Raw genomic sequence first — 15,020 nt, 5'->3', positions numbered from 1 at the left:
TGAAACAAAACAATGGCACTGACATATTTTAAGATGTGTCTTTTAAGATATCTTGTCTGTGAAACCGGGGGTAAGAGTTAGTTGACATGTAGTCAACAGAATGTCTAAAGGGGACCATCAAAATAAAGTGTAACCCTAGTTGAGTTTTGTCCCATACCTGCATTTTATTTAGAGCTAGTTGTCTGGATTGTTCATTGTTCATTTTTGATGATAGTTTTGGTCTTTCTGTACTTTTTTCACTATTCCTATTCTTTTGAGTTTGGCATTGGTTTTGGTTGCATTCATCTTTCACAATTCAGCTGTCCTGAAAACGGTGACATCCCAAGTTAGGTAGAACGTTCCAGATCGTGTCCTATGGGTCAAATGTCATTCAATGGCTTAGTGCCGGGCCTGCCAATTCTGCCATAGATGTTCCATTGTGTATTGTCTGAGAAGAGACCATTTAAAATCTAAATGGCTGCTTGGAAACACTTCAAGAACTCTCTTAATGTGCACAGGGGGAGGTTTTTGTTCTTTCCGAAGGAAAAGAGAGAAGGAGGGAGAGAGATAAGTGTACAGGGCTATTCTCAGTAAAAGCACACTCCAAATCAGCTTCTCTCACAACAAGACCAACGTGCTTTCCTTGGCACAACGCAGGCAGCCATATGGCTAACGCAGCCCTCAGAGGTAACACGCTAAAGTGGCCATTGTTTGGGAAAGACAATGCGCTGCCAGTCCTATATACCGCCTTCAAAGAGAGACTATTGTGGCCCACTGACTCAACGGACACCAGATTTATTCATGGGTGCACTTACAGAATAAGATAAAGGGAAGGGATGGAGCGTGTGCGTGAAAGAGAGAGAGAGGTTATGAAGGGAGATTTGCAGGGAGCTAATGAGACTACCAAGGGGTGCATTAGTTATTTATTTTCTGAGAGTGTTAGAGAAAGTTGTAAGAGAAGGACAGACCAATTAGCTGCAAGGACCCACGCTACCTCATGTCCTTGTGCTCTGACATAAAGAGGGTTTCAGAAAAAGGCTCTGAAATGCAAAACAACCCTTCAGCCCACACACACACATAGACACACACACACACACACACACACACACACACACACAGAAGAGAGTTGAAGAGGACAGGAGAGAAAAGAACAGGATATGGTCCATTTTGCTCTTGAGAGATATGTGCCACATACCTTCTATCTGTCTATCGTTCTGTCTGTCTGTTGTTCTATCTATATGTTATTTTTGGAGGAAACCGTGCTACATTTTTTTCAGGATTCTTTGATGAATAGAAAGTTCAAAAGAACAGCATTTATTTTAAATAGCAGTCAGAAATGTCTTTACTGTCATTTTTGATTAATTTAATTAGTTGTTGCTCAAAAGTATTAATTATTATTATTATTATTATTTTTAAATCTTACTAAGCCCAAACTTTTGAACGGTAGTGTAAATAATCTACAAGATGATCAGCCCACTCTTTATTTCTGACAGGATAACATTATTCATTAAAAATAAAATACTTAGTTTTCATTAAGTTAAAGAGGTCAGGATTCCAAGTTTCCAGTAAGCGAATGTGCTCCGGATATACCGTAACCGCTGATATGTTGCCAGTTCATTACTCTCTACCCAATAAACTGTTCAACCCCCTGCCATCCCACTCACTGTCTACTGTGGCTCTGATGCAGGTCCGTTCCACTTTCCTACACTTACAGATCAATATCACCATGACTCAGCCCATTGTTTACTACTAAGCACTACTTTAAACATCTATCTCCATAATAAGATTTAAGATTTAAGATTTATTTCGGTCCTCATAGACAATTTTTTATAAAAAAATAAAGTTATACATAATAACCGAAAAAGGTATAGGCTGAAGCCTTTGCTTATTAAGCCTATACATTTTATCAATCAAATGAGCGTCACTTTTTCACTGGAATTGATTAATACGAGAAAAAAAAAACAAAAAAAACAACAAGGTACACATTTCAGATAGCCTACTAGTACAATAGTTTAAATTTAATTTTTTATTTTTTATTTTTAATTATATAATTATTACCACCTTGTTTGAAAGTGAAATACACCATTTTAATTCCTAATCACAATTATTCCCCTTTGACAGATATACATCTTTTTTGTTTTTGTTTTTTTGTATTGGTTCTTGCCCTTATTTTTTTAAACATATGCATTCCTCTTAGTTTATACTGACTTTCTCTTATTTCGAACAGCCTCTGGATACAATCTGGAAGCAAATTATTATATACTTTATACATTGTCTGTGCAGTATAAAAATTAAATCAACAAATGATTTAAGGTATAATTTAAGGCATGTAATGTATTAAACAATTTATTTGTTAGTTTGTAAAAGTCAATGTGTTTTATAATCCTTATTACTCTTTTTTGTAACATTTTTATATGTATGACCCCACACCTCCACACAATACGTCATGTATGGAACTATGAGCGTACAATACAAAATTTATAATGAGTTTTCGTTCAGAATATGTTTTGTTTTTTGTAATATTGCAATGGATTGTGACATTTTTTCTTTTTACCTGATTTAAATGTGGTTTCCAGCATAATGTATGATCTATTATAACACCTAGAAATTTATTTTCATACACTATCTATTTCCTCATTGTTAATCCTAATTTAAACTTTGTTATTACTCTTTGGATTGGTAAATATTATGAACTTTGTTTTACTTAAATTCAGTAGTCTATCATCAAACCATTTTTTTAAAGACCATCAGTTCAATTTCCACTGTATTCAGAAGCTGTTTCAAAATTTTACCTGAACAATATAAATTTGTGTCATCAGCAAACAAAACCATTTTTTTTTTTTATGTTTTTGACACTTTACAAATATGATGTATATACAGTACAAACATTATGGGGCCTAACACCGAACCTTGTGGAACTCCACAAGTGATTTTCATTAAACATACATCATTTATTTTTGCAATTTGATGTCTGTCATCAAGGTAACTTTTTAACCAAAAATAGGCTTTCCCTCTTATACCATAATGTTTCCAGTTTCTTCATTAATAGACCATGATAAATAGTGTCAAAAGCTTTTTTTAAATCTAGGAACACCCCCACAGTATATTCATTATTATCCATTGAAGTGGAAATCTCTTCTACCATTTCCATAACTGCCACTGAGGTCGACCTATTTGCTCTAAAGCCATACTGATGTTCACTCAATAGTTTATGTTTATCTATGAAATTATCAAGTCTGCGCACAAAAAGTTTCTCTAAAATTTTTGAGAACTGGGAAAGCAGAGAAATTGGTCTGTAACTGGAAAAAAGATGTCTATCTCCACTTTTAAAAATAGGAATAATTTGAGCTGTTTTCATATTATTTGGAAATATACCTGTTAAAAATGATTGATTACCAATATGTGTAAATGGTTTTACTATATATTTTATAATATTTTTTAATAATGACGTCAATATCATTACAATCAGTTGGATATTCATTCTTACAATTATTAACAATATCAAGTATTTCCATTTCATGAGCTCCCCTAATAAATATTGAATGATTATTACTAGAAATATTTACTTCATCTGGCCTGTCCTCAGTTCTCTGCACCACAATCTCTTATGCTAACTAATAACCAATAATTACAAAATACTCATTAAATGTATTGACAATGTCATTCACTTTATTTATAATTCATGAATCATCATTTACAAAATAATAATTTGGGTAATTATTTTCAGCTTGTTTTGTCCTAGTTGCTATAAATTTCCTGTATAATGCATTCTTCTTTTTACACGCCTTCTCTATTCCCTTATAACTATAAACAGTAGATGCATTTTGGGTCAGTGCTTTCTCTCCGACCACTTAAGCATATTCCAATTGGTCGGGTGAGATCGCAGTTGGTATATATCTACTTTGCACTAATACTTTGCTGGTGATGGGGAAGTGCACTTTGTGTAGTGAGACAGTAGGTCCAGAAACATTGTGAGCATGCTATCCCATTGTACATATGTGCAATAGCGTTAGCTCAAATGTCTGCACTAGCTGTAAACATGTTGACTGATTTTCTTTAGCTTTGATATCAATCAAACTGCAATTGGGTTGTTTTTATTAAGTAATAATAATAAGTAATAATAACTCAAACAATGCAGGTAACTTACAAAATTAAAGTTCATTGAAAGTATGTTTTTATATATTAAAAGGTAGGGTTTTTTTTAGCAAAAGCAGATAACCACATTTCATGTTTCAGAGTTAAACAAAACCAAGTAATTGCTATGATACATAATAAAACACTTTGTAACATTAATCTTTGTAATGTTAATCTCCTCAGCTGACATAGAGGCCTGACAAACTTTGTTGTTGTGACACAATACAGAGAGCTTTTACCTCACCACTAACATGCTGTTTAGCAAGTTTCCGTGAAAAAGTTTCAGCTTTTATTTTCCTTTTACACCCCGAAGAAGATATCACAGGTTCATCAGGTTTGTTGAAATGATCCATCCTCGATCACTTTTAGTCAGTTTTGACGAAACTCCTCTCAGCTTGTCACCTGACCTGAATACTGTGCGCTGATTCGCTATTCGGGTTGTGTTCACAAACAACAAGGGTGCTTGTCGGTTTTTGCTGTAAAACATAAACTCGCAATGCCTTGACAGTGGACAATACCGGCTTTTGTGACAAAACGTGTTTAGGGTTCAGTCAATCTTGTCAGGCGTCTATTTCAGCTGAGAGAAGTTGCGTGAGGATGTGGAGAGTGTCAAAATAAAGGTACCATATATCGATATTTTATCTGTGGCATTGATGCATCATATCATTAGACGTTTGATCGATGCATCCATCCATATCGATGTATTGTTACACCCCTCCCCTAATGTTTACTGACTCTAATGGGAGTGTTAGTAGAGTATTAGTAGACTGGTAGGGTTTGGGTTAGAATAAGTTGACATGTAGTTGCAAAGTTATAGTCAGTAGAATGTCTGTTGGGGGAGCATCACTGTAAAGAGTTAGCAAATATTAAGCAGACCGTCTACTAATACTCTAATGAGAGTTTTTTGACATGTAGTTGCAAAGTTACTTATAGTCAACAGAATGATCAAAAGGGACCATCAAAATAGTTACCTTCAACTTTTGACCAGTAGTGTAATAGACTGGGTACCACTTGTGCTTGTAGTTAAATGTTAGCATTAGCAAATCGATTGGAAATTTCCCTTTAAAAATTCTTCACATTCTGTGCAGTGTGCAGCTTGTGCCAGAAAAGACACGAGGTGAAAAATAAGCACTGAAAAGGCGTGGACAGGGTTATTTTTGCAGTTAACTTATTGCATAGCATATGGGAGTTTCCCTTTCAGATGCACAGTTATGGGAGGAATATATTTAAATGAATCACACAAGGTGATTTACTAAGGTTTGCGCTAGTCAATTTACTGGTCTTTGCGCCATTATTTACCGCCCAAAAAAGCATGTCTTAAACCAGACGCTAATTGTGTTGGTCATCGTGGAAATGATCCGGCTGTGACTGTGTTCTTTAATTTTCGTGGATCACGCACAGAACTTTCCTCTCCCATCGGCGCTTTTTTGGGATTGTGCTCTCACGCTAATTTGCCCTGTTTAGTAAATCTGGCTCTCTGTCTTTTACAACTGAAAAATGCGAAAGAAAATAATCCTTTTGTGTAGCATTAATGCATTAATGCATCTAGATAAAAAATCTAACAGTATACCACTTTTGCTATATTTGGTGTGCACTAAACTTTATCTGGTGCAATAGATATTAGTACACATATTTACATTTATAGTAATACAGGTGCTTCTCCTAAAGATCTGAACTTGATTCAAACACAGTTTCATGCAGTCTTGTTTTCTTTTGTAGATGCACAAAAAAAGGACTCTTTGTCTTAGTGATTGGGTATGTTGTTTTGGTGTGTATGTGTTGCAGGCCTGATGGATGCAGAAGGCTGTAGATTAACTCTGATCTCTTTAACACCTGTGGAGGCGATTCTCATTTTCATACAACACCTGAGACTCGTGCGCACACCTGCAATCTGGACAGAGTGATTGTTTAGCGCTCCCACACACATTCTAATGAACAGATCAAAGCGAGTTCTGAACCCTGAACCCTGCTGACTCATTTTCTAGCATTTCGCGGAAACAGCCATCCTCGCTCTGAACGAGCAGCGACGCGCTCTTCATCTCTTAAATGTCACCCAGCGCACAGGCTAATTCAGTCACACCTCTTCCAAACATTGAAACAAACTACAGTAGGAGAAACAGACAGATAGAGATAGAGAGAGAGAGAGAGAGAGAGAGAGAGATCAAACCTGATTAAAATTATACTCCGCCAACACAAGTCTGGGTAAACATGGTGATTTGCGCGAAGAGTGATAGGCTGTCTTTAGTAATTGTGTGCTTTGCTTTGATGTTCAGAGTCGGTTTTATTATCTCCTCTGCCGCGGCATAAAAGAAGATGACAGGAAGTAAAAAGGAGTGTTTTATCAAACATTAACGAAGGCGTCTGCCATCACAAAAAGGTAATAAAATTGTCCCGTATGGCTGCATTGACTCTCTCAGTCTTTCAATGACATCTGCCACAGATCTGATCTTGTTGTGTGTGTACGGTAAAGCACACAGATTTTTTGTTCATTTTGATATGTGTCTTATATTTGACATATATTATGTACATCTAAACACCCAACTGATTGTCCCCTTAAAAGAACTCATATGTTTTTTCTCTTTCTGTGGAACAAAAAAGAGAATTTTTGAAGAATACAGGGCTGAAGAATGACTGTTTCAGTAATTATTTTGGAATGAGAGTATTGTTGCATTACTGTATCATTTGAAAAATGTAATATCTACACTTTTTCAGCTCATCCCACAAGTGTTTTACTGTGTTTAGGTCCGAGTACTGGGGTGGTGGATTGTTTACATCTCTAGTAGATTCACACCTATTAATTATTGCTCTGATAGCGAAAATAATCATTTTAACTGTTGAGCTGTTTTCTTAAAGCCATTTGTGCAGTTCAAAAAACTTTTTGTGGCACATTTTTACTGTATTCTCAAGTCTTTCTCATAGTGATGAATATGTGTCACCTCATATTGGTATCCCAGTGAAACAGGAAGTTAGATGTCTCTAAACATGCAGGTTAAAGGGTTAGTTCACCCAAAAATGAAAATTTATTGACCCTCATCTCATTACAAACCTGTAAGACTTTTGTTTGGAACACAAATGAAGATCTTTTCGATGAAAGCTTTATGTGCCTCCATTGACAGTCTGTGCAACTACCACTTTGGTGCTTCAAAAAGTTCATAAAGAGATCGTATAACGAACCCATATGAACTGAGCGGTTTAATCCAAATGTTCTGAAGAGACTCATTCGATTTATATGATGAACAGATTGAATTTAGGCTTTTATTCACATAGGAACAGTCATCAACGCACCAATCAGGGGGTGGCTATCCCTTTAACTTAAAAATTTACAATTTTACAATACTTTAGTTCAATTTTTTTTTTTTTACTCTAGGGGTGCCAATAATTGTGGTACTAAACTACAGTTCAAACCTTTGGGGATGGATTACAATGATCAAAAGTGACAGTAAAAACATTTATAATGTTACAAAAGATTTCTATTCCAAATAATTGCTGTTCTTTTGAACTTTCTGTTCATCAACCCCTCCCCCACCAAAAATATAGCACATTTTCTACAAAAAATATTAAGCAGCACAATTGTTGTCAACATTGACGAGAAATGTTTTTTTTTAGTACCAAATTAGCATAAAGGATTACATATTGAAATATATTAAAATAGAAAACACTTATTTTAAATTGTAATAATATTTCACAATATTACTGTTTTATTGTATTTTTATATATAAATAAATAAACGCCTTTTTTCAAAAACAGAAAAAAAATATCTTCTGAACGGTAGTGTAGTTTTTTTTTTTTTTTTTTGGTCTATAATTTTACTTATATTTTTAAAATAGAAAATGTTTTTGTTTTTTTCTGAATATTCTTAATGAGAGTCCAAGGGTACATTTACATGACCATGATGTACTAAAAATGGACAAGTTATTCCTTTGTGTTTTTTGCATACAAATACAACATTTGTCAAAATGATCCCCGTTCTCATGGATCCGCAAAAACGACTAAAAACGCTGTATTCATGCCAGGTCAGAAGCTGGCGATGTCACTTTGTAAAGAAACACTTCCTGCCCATAGACTGAACACCGTCACCGTTTTCACAAATTCGCATTCTTGTAGTTTACACAGAGACGATAATGCTATCGTTTTAAAAGTTCGCATTTTCGGGCCCCCAAAATGCCGCTCTCGTATAAATGAATGGCCAAAACTTACATATTGGCCAGCACTTACATATTGTTGTCCTATTGTTAGTTTAACTGCTTGCTCTCCTCTTTTGTATCCTTTGGATAAAACATCTGCTAAATGATTAAATGTAAATGTAAAATGCACAAAACATTTTCCATATGTAGTTGAAAACGGTGTTGCGCAATCTAAGATGATATCAAGTCTTTATCAAGGGTGCCAGTATTAATGGATGACACCGTAAAATGGAGGGTCTTACATTTTAAAATGAATGTCTCAAAATATTGGATCACGTGAATTAGATGTTAGAGTCTAAAAGCAGCTGTAGAGATAAAGAATGACATGATATGTGTTCAGTGTTGGCGTGAAGGTCTTTATATGCGTATATTTCATCAGTATTAATACGAAGAAAAGACTCATAGCTATCAGAGGTCCTGTTGGTGCAAATGTCCTATGATGGTGTTTATTATTTTCATGAGCATTTTGCCTGTCAAGGGACAAGAGCATGTGTGTATGCAACGATAAAGTGTGTCACTGCACATATGTCAGAAATGTACATGCATCTACAGAGATATTAAACTGCTATGAAATCTTTAAAACACAGTCATATCACTGTGCACCAGGCGTATTCCCACATAACCTCAATTTGGTTGGTAATATTCCTCTGTGAGTGTTATCACCACTATCTCTTATACACACACACTTTTCAGATGCTCTGCTGAGGTTGAGTGTGTTATCTCGCTCAAAGGAAGGGTTGCAGATGAATAAACCGAGTTGCATCTGTGTGTGTTACTTTTTAACCTTCTCTCGCATCTCTCTCTGATTCTGGTTGCTGTGATAACACCCTCTGCAGTATATCTGGGATGTTTGTATTAGCATGAAACATGGGATCTATTCGATTCAATTATCATTGTCTGGATGTTGTCTTTTATCCGGCAGAGTGTAAACAAAGATAAGCAAGCAAAGCGTGACATTTAACAGCAAAAAGAAAAAGAAAAGAAATATGCAAGCGCAATATTGTTTTTATTGATCAATGCAATTTTATGCATGTGTGTGTGGAACCGAGTAGTCAACCAGTTGATTAGATGATGGGAAGCCTGATTCATTTCCTGTGAACCGATTCTTTCAAATAGTTTGTTTCAGTGATTCGAAAAAGCGATTCAGCTGTTCTTTTATGCCATCACATGGTCTCTGACATCATGGCGTGTCATGTTGTAAGCACTAAAATGTTGCAATGAAGCCATTTGGAAGCACATATTAGTATTTATTTTATTTTTCTATTAAGTTTAATAAGTGCTTATGTAATTTCATGAGTCCCAATTCAGTTGATTGCAACCATGATTCAGCTCATAAAAACATAGTGAACCTAAATAGAATTTGCATTTACCTGAAACAATGCTAAAATACATTTTTAATTGAATCACATAGCAGAGATGTTTTGAATGTTTGGTCATGCTTAAGTTTTGGGAACACATTCTCCATTAACTATCACTTTTGCCTCAACAAACTCCTAATTAGGCTACTGCTTGTTAATAGTTAGTAAGGTAGTTGTTAAGTTTAGGTATTGGGTAGGATTAGATGTAGGATGTAGAATATGGTCATGCAGAATGAAGCATTAATATGTGCTTTATAAGTGCTAATAAACAGCCAATATGCAAGCTAATAAGCTAGTTAATAGTGAGAATTGGACTACAACTAACCTAATTGTTTAATTAATATATATATATATATATATATATATCATTTTTTTTTTTTTTAAATTGTATTTTATTTTTTATTTAACTCACAATAGACCCTTTTACTGTTTGTACACAACGATGACGTATGCGCGCGCATATTGGCAACGGAAGTATGGCGAGAATCAGCAGCGTGTCAAGCTACGCGAGCGGATTAAACAACAGACGCGAGCATTTTTTTATTATGTCCTCGCTCCAATCAACACGTTTAATCGCCTGCAGCCACTATTCTGAAACGGCCGTGATCCTGTCGGAATCCTATAAAACTTAAACCCCTGGGTGGAATATCGATTAGTGCAACCGTAAACGCAACAACCAGACATTTTGATGCTGGGAAATCGTTTTGATAAACTTTCGGAGGTGCCAACACGTTAGAGCCAGTGGGGAAAAACACCACTTCCGTTGCCAAAATGCGCGCGCAACTATTTGATCACGTGGGCTGTAAAAGGGTCTATATGTGTTGGTAATTATACAGTCAATTGTATACACATATCCATTGCTTTTTTCCCATCACAGCAAAGAGTTGTTTGGTTAACTCCAAATATTACTCATCGTTTCTTGACTCATTAGGAATCAGACATGTCTGACATGATCTTGATTCAATGAATCAGTATGGTCTTCTTTTAAAAACCACTTGGATTCACTAACGCTGGTTTCACACTGCACGCGTTAGCAAAGCGTAAGCAGCGCGTATTTTTTATCGACGCCCATGTTAACAGATTAGAGAGCATTCACACGCAGCGTGTAGCAGTAGCAGAGCAGAAGCAGCAGTGCCGCCATCGTTTCGGCACCGAGTCTATTTTTGCTGCGCCGCTCACGCTGAATTAAAGTGACAATGCATTGATCATGGCTAAAATACACAGCAGTTTTACCCAAAAAGCGCATTGATATGATATCTATTGTGTTTTAAACAGTCAATCAAATGACCTTCAGCAATTTAAAAAGAAAACAAATGTCCAAAACAAACTTTTTGACCGAACTACAAAAACAAGTTTAAACAAATTATACTGTTTAGCTTAAGTTACATATCAATTTAATTATATATATATATATATACAGTATATATATATATATATATATATATATATATATATATATATTGGCATAAGAAGATGCTGACATCATGCTGACAATCATAAACAAAAGCACGTGGTGTCACAGGCGGTGGTCTTCAGAGTGCACCTGAGGACAAAAATGGACGACACTCGTCTCATCGTGGAGGTTGAGAAGAATAAAGTTATTTATGATCCACATAATGTGCTGTATAAAGACTTGCAGGCGAAGGAAAAAGCATAGGATGAAGTTGCAGTGGCTCTTGGTGCCGATGGTAAATCATTTTAAAGTGTTTACAAAATCTGTCAAAGTACTCAGTTGACCACAACTTCAAAAGCCTGTACACAAGCCGCGGTTCAGCTGCGCGCGACAAACGCTGCCAGTGTGAAAGCAAAACGGGCATGTGCTGCATGACTGTTTTTGCAGTTTAGAGAGATGCATACTTTGCTTTCTCACCAGCCCTCACACACACTCTTCGTGAACACTGCGTTGGAGTCGCCAGAAACAGCGAAGACTGCTGATCCGCTGTCACACCGTCTGTCGAGTCATTTACATAAGGTAAACTCTTAACCGCCAACTAGTCGACTACGTTTCTGGATGACTAGTATACTAGTCAAAATGAATTTCCATGTGTTTGTTTGTTTGTATTGTAGTATTATACATTATATCTGCACTGTATCAGTGAGTGACTAGATGAAAATTGCATTAATGACATGCTGCACAATTACATTAGAATGGATTGAAATTTGGGCCACTAATAAAGCATCATCTCATTCCCCATGCTCCAGTGATTTGGCATAAAGAGAAGCAATTATTCTTTCTAACACGTGTGACAATCTCACCAGCACACTGTCCATTACCACGGTAACTGTGCATGAGTCTGCATTAATGAAGGATCTCATTGCACAGCCCATAATACACCTATTGTTACGTGCATCTGTTCATTAACTAAATGAACAGTCCGTTTACAGGTTATGAGTCTATAAAACGAGAGCGTAGAGTATATCTATCAGGAGTCGTGTTTGCAAACCTGTCCTCTAAAGAGTCTCATAATTCATGCGCTGCAAAAGAGCCTCCTTTACGAAACACTTCATGCTAGCATGCTTGCAAGAACAGGAAAAGACATATGGTCACACATGAGGTGCGTCGTATAAATCAGTTTTCTGTTAATTCACAATAATGCATTACATGTGGAAAAGCAACTCTGAAATATGAAGATAAATAATTGTAAATTCAAAGGAATATTAACTGATATGTTATCAGTCAGAAGCACCTGCTTTACAGTCACTTACAAAAAAAGGGAAAGAGGTCAAGGGGCAAATATACCCTGTGGTGAATTATGGTGGTCTTTGGTCTCAGACATGCCAGACAGTTCACAGTGTGTATGATGCATATTAAACAACAAAAATGGCAATCGCTGGTGGCAATCGCAGTTCAAATCTGATTGGCTTACTTGGTGCAATTTCCAGGAGCGAGAATGCACTGGTTTTGAATCATTGTTCTGGGAAAACAAAGGCATTTCTAAGGCATTGCTGGAAGAACTAGTTGCTGAATTTGGTTTGCCAGGCTTATGAAACAGAGCCATTGCTAAACGTTGCTGCTTTACTTTAAATAAATTGTTTAACCATGCAGAAATGTGATTAAAAACTGGAGACTGAATCAGAATTGAAGCAAATGCTTATTGCAGTCAAATGAAAAGAGAGGAGCCTCATTTGAATATGATTACAGCTGATCACATTACTGTAAGTGAACAGAACCGTTCCTTGTGTTTATATTTTCACTATATACTGTGAACTTTAGTTGCTATCAACACCACTATGACCTGATTCAGTATGTAAATATTAAGTATATAAAAATAGATAAGTAACCCAGACTGAATGTTTTTGGATCATTTCTAAGTTTAAAAAATTCTGTCATTATTTCTGTTCCTCAATTGACCAATCAACCAAATCTCTGACGCTTTGAAACGTTACGTTTCGTCATAACGTATGTTATGAAACAAGATCATTACATAAATCTATTGTAATCGAGTGGTTAAGTCTTCTGAAAAGACATGATTGCTTTATATAATGAACAGATTTTTTTTCACATAAAAACATTGAGCGGCGATCTACAGCATTCAACAGCATTTTGGTCAACAAAAGCATTTTCAAATTTGGTCACAGAAGTGACCAATGACGTTCATTCTCACGAGTTACGCCAGCATGTATGAGATTCCACAAGAACCGATGAGGTTTGTTCTTGAAACTCGGTTGAGCTTCTGAAAGTAAGGTTGAGCTTCTGTTTATTTTCACTGATGATCAATGTTTATATGTGACTAAAAGCCTAAATGAAATCTGTTCATCATATAAAGCAATTGTGTCTCTTAAGAAGACTTGGATTAAACAACTCGATTCATGTGGATTTATTTTACAATCAGCTGTCAAGAGTTTTGGATGAATAGACTATCAATAGAGGGAGAGAGATAGCTCATATTTCATTAAAAATATCTTAAATTGTCCGTAGATGGATGGAAGTCTTATGGGTTTGGAACGACAAGGGTGAGTCATTTTTGGGTGAACTATCCCTTAAGTCTACTAGACGGCAACAGTTGGTGAGGAAGAATTGGTCAGTGATGTTTTTAAGGCATAGCTTAGCGAAGTGTCAATTCTTTAAAAAAAATTCTGCCATTTTCTGTACAACCATATGGAAAATATATAGAGCACCACCAGTGGCCAAATTTCAGTATTGCATACTAGAAATGCATTGTTGAAGAAATGAACTGTTGTTGGTTGCTTTATATTTCTGTCAGGCCCATTCCAGTCAAAGTGGCCTGAATAAACTGCAAAGTTGACTAGACTAGACTTGGTCCTGTCTGCCTTGCTGCTGGTTTACGTCTGTAAGCTCTGTATAGCATTCTGTTTTGAATCTCTATTTACTATCATTCCTTGTTGTTTATATCAACATATATTAGATTTATGTCAGGACCACTATCATCAAATACGATTGACAATTAGCATACTGTTTGGATTGGCGGTATGGTTCCGTTCTGGGAAAGAACTCCTTGCGCATTCATGCAGCCTAGCATGGATAAGAGCAGGGAGAGCAGCTATAACCCCCCTTAGGGTAAACAGAACAAAACCAACATGAATGTATTGCAGATATCATTAATATAAGCGTCGTATATCTAAAATATAAGCGTCATATTCCTATAGGTAGAAGTGGATCAGTGTCAGCTGATGCGAGCTTGACTAACGTGACCTGCCAGAACTTACGCTAAGCTTGATATTGTCCAATATTGCCTATCACATTAATCTGATATTGCTAGCTTTTAACTAAATCATTATTGTTAGCACAACACGCTAGTATCTCGCTAGCCTGTTAACCTGCCATCCGTGCTTGCCGTCTTTTTTTTCTCTTGCGCATTCGCGCCTTTTACGAGTCTATCAAACAACTGTGGTAAGTAGGATCAGTCAACAAACACGTTGAGTAATGTCTTCTCCTGTTATTGTCACTTGCACGTCATGTCACATGTATAGTATAGCATTCTCTGTCAGCACTGAGGGCTTTACATGTGATAAATGAAGGGAGATAGTCAGGCTGACGGAGAAGATTTCAGAACTAGAGACACGCATCCAAACTTTAATCGAGGATAGTAAGAGTGCAAGGGATTTAGATACTGCTTTGGATGCGACTAGCTTAGTGAACTCTGTACATTGTTCAGTTCCGGCTGTAGAGCCCGTGCAGCAGAGCAATTGGGTGACCGTGAGATGCTGTAGCAAATTTAAAAGTGCTGGCTAAAGCTAATCGTAAATTCTCTAAAATTATTATTCACGTTGGCACTAATGATGTTCGACTTCGCCAGTCGTAGATCACTAAAATTAACGTTAAAGAGGTGTGTGAACTCGCAAGTACGATGTCAGACACTGTAATTTGCTCTGGCCCCCTTCCTGTTCGCCGGAGTGATGAGAT

This window comes from Abramis brama (assembly GCF_963993115.1).
Source record: "Abramis brama genome assembly, chromosome: 7".
NCBI classification, from domain to species: domain Eukaryota; kingdom Metazoa; phylum Chordata; class Actinopteri; order Cypriniformes; family Leuciscidae; genus Abramis; species Abramis brama.
Note: the sequence above shows the minus strand (reverse complement) of the source record.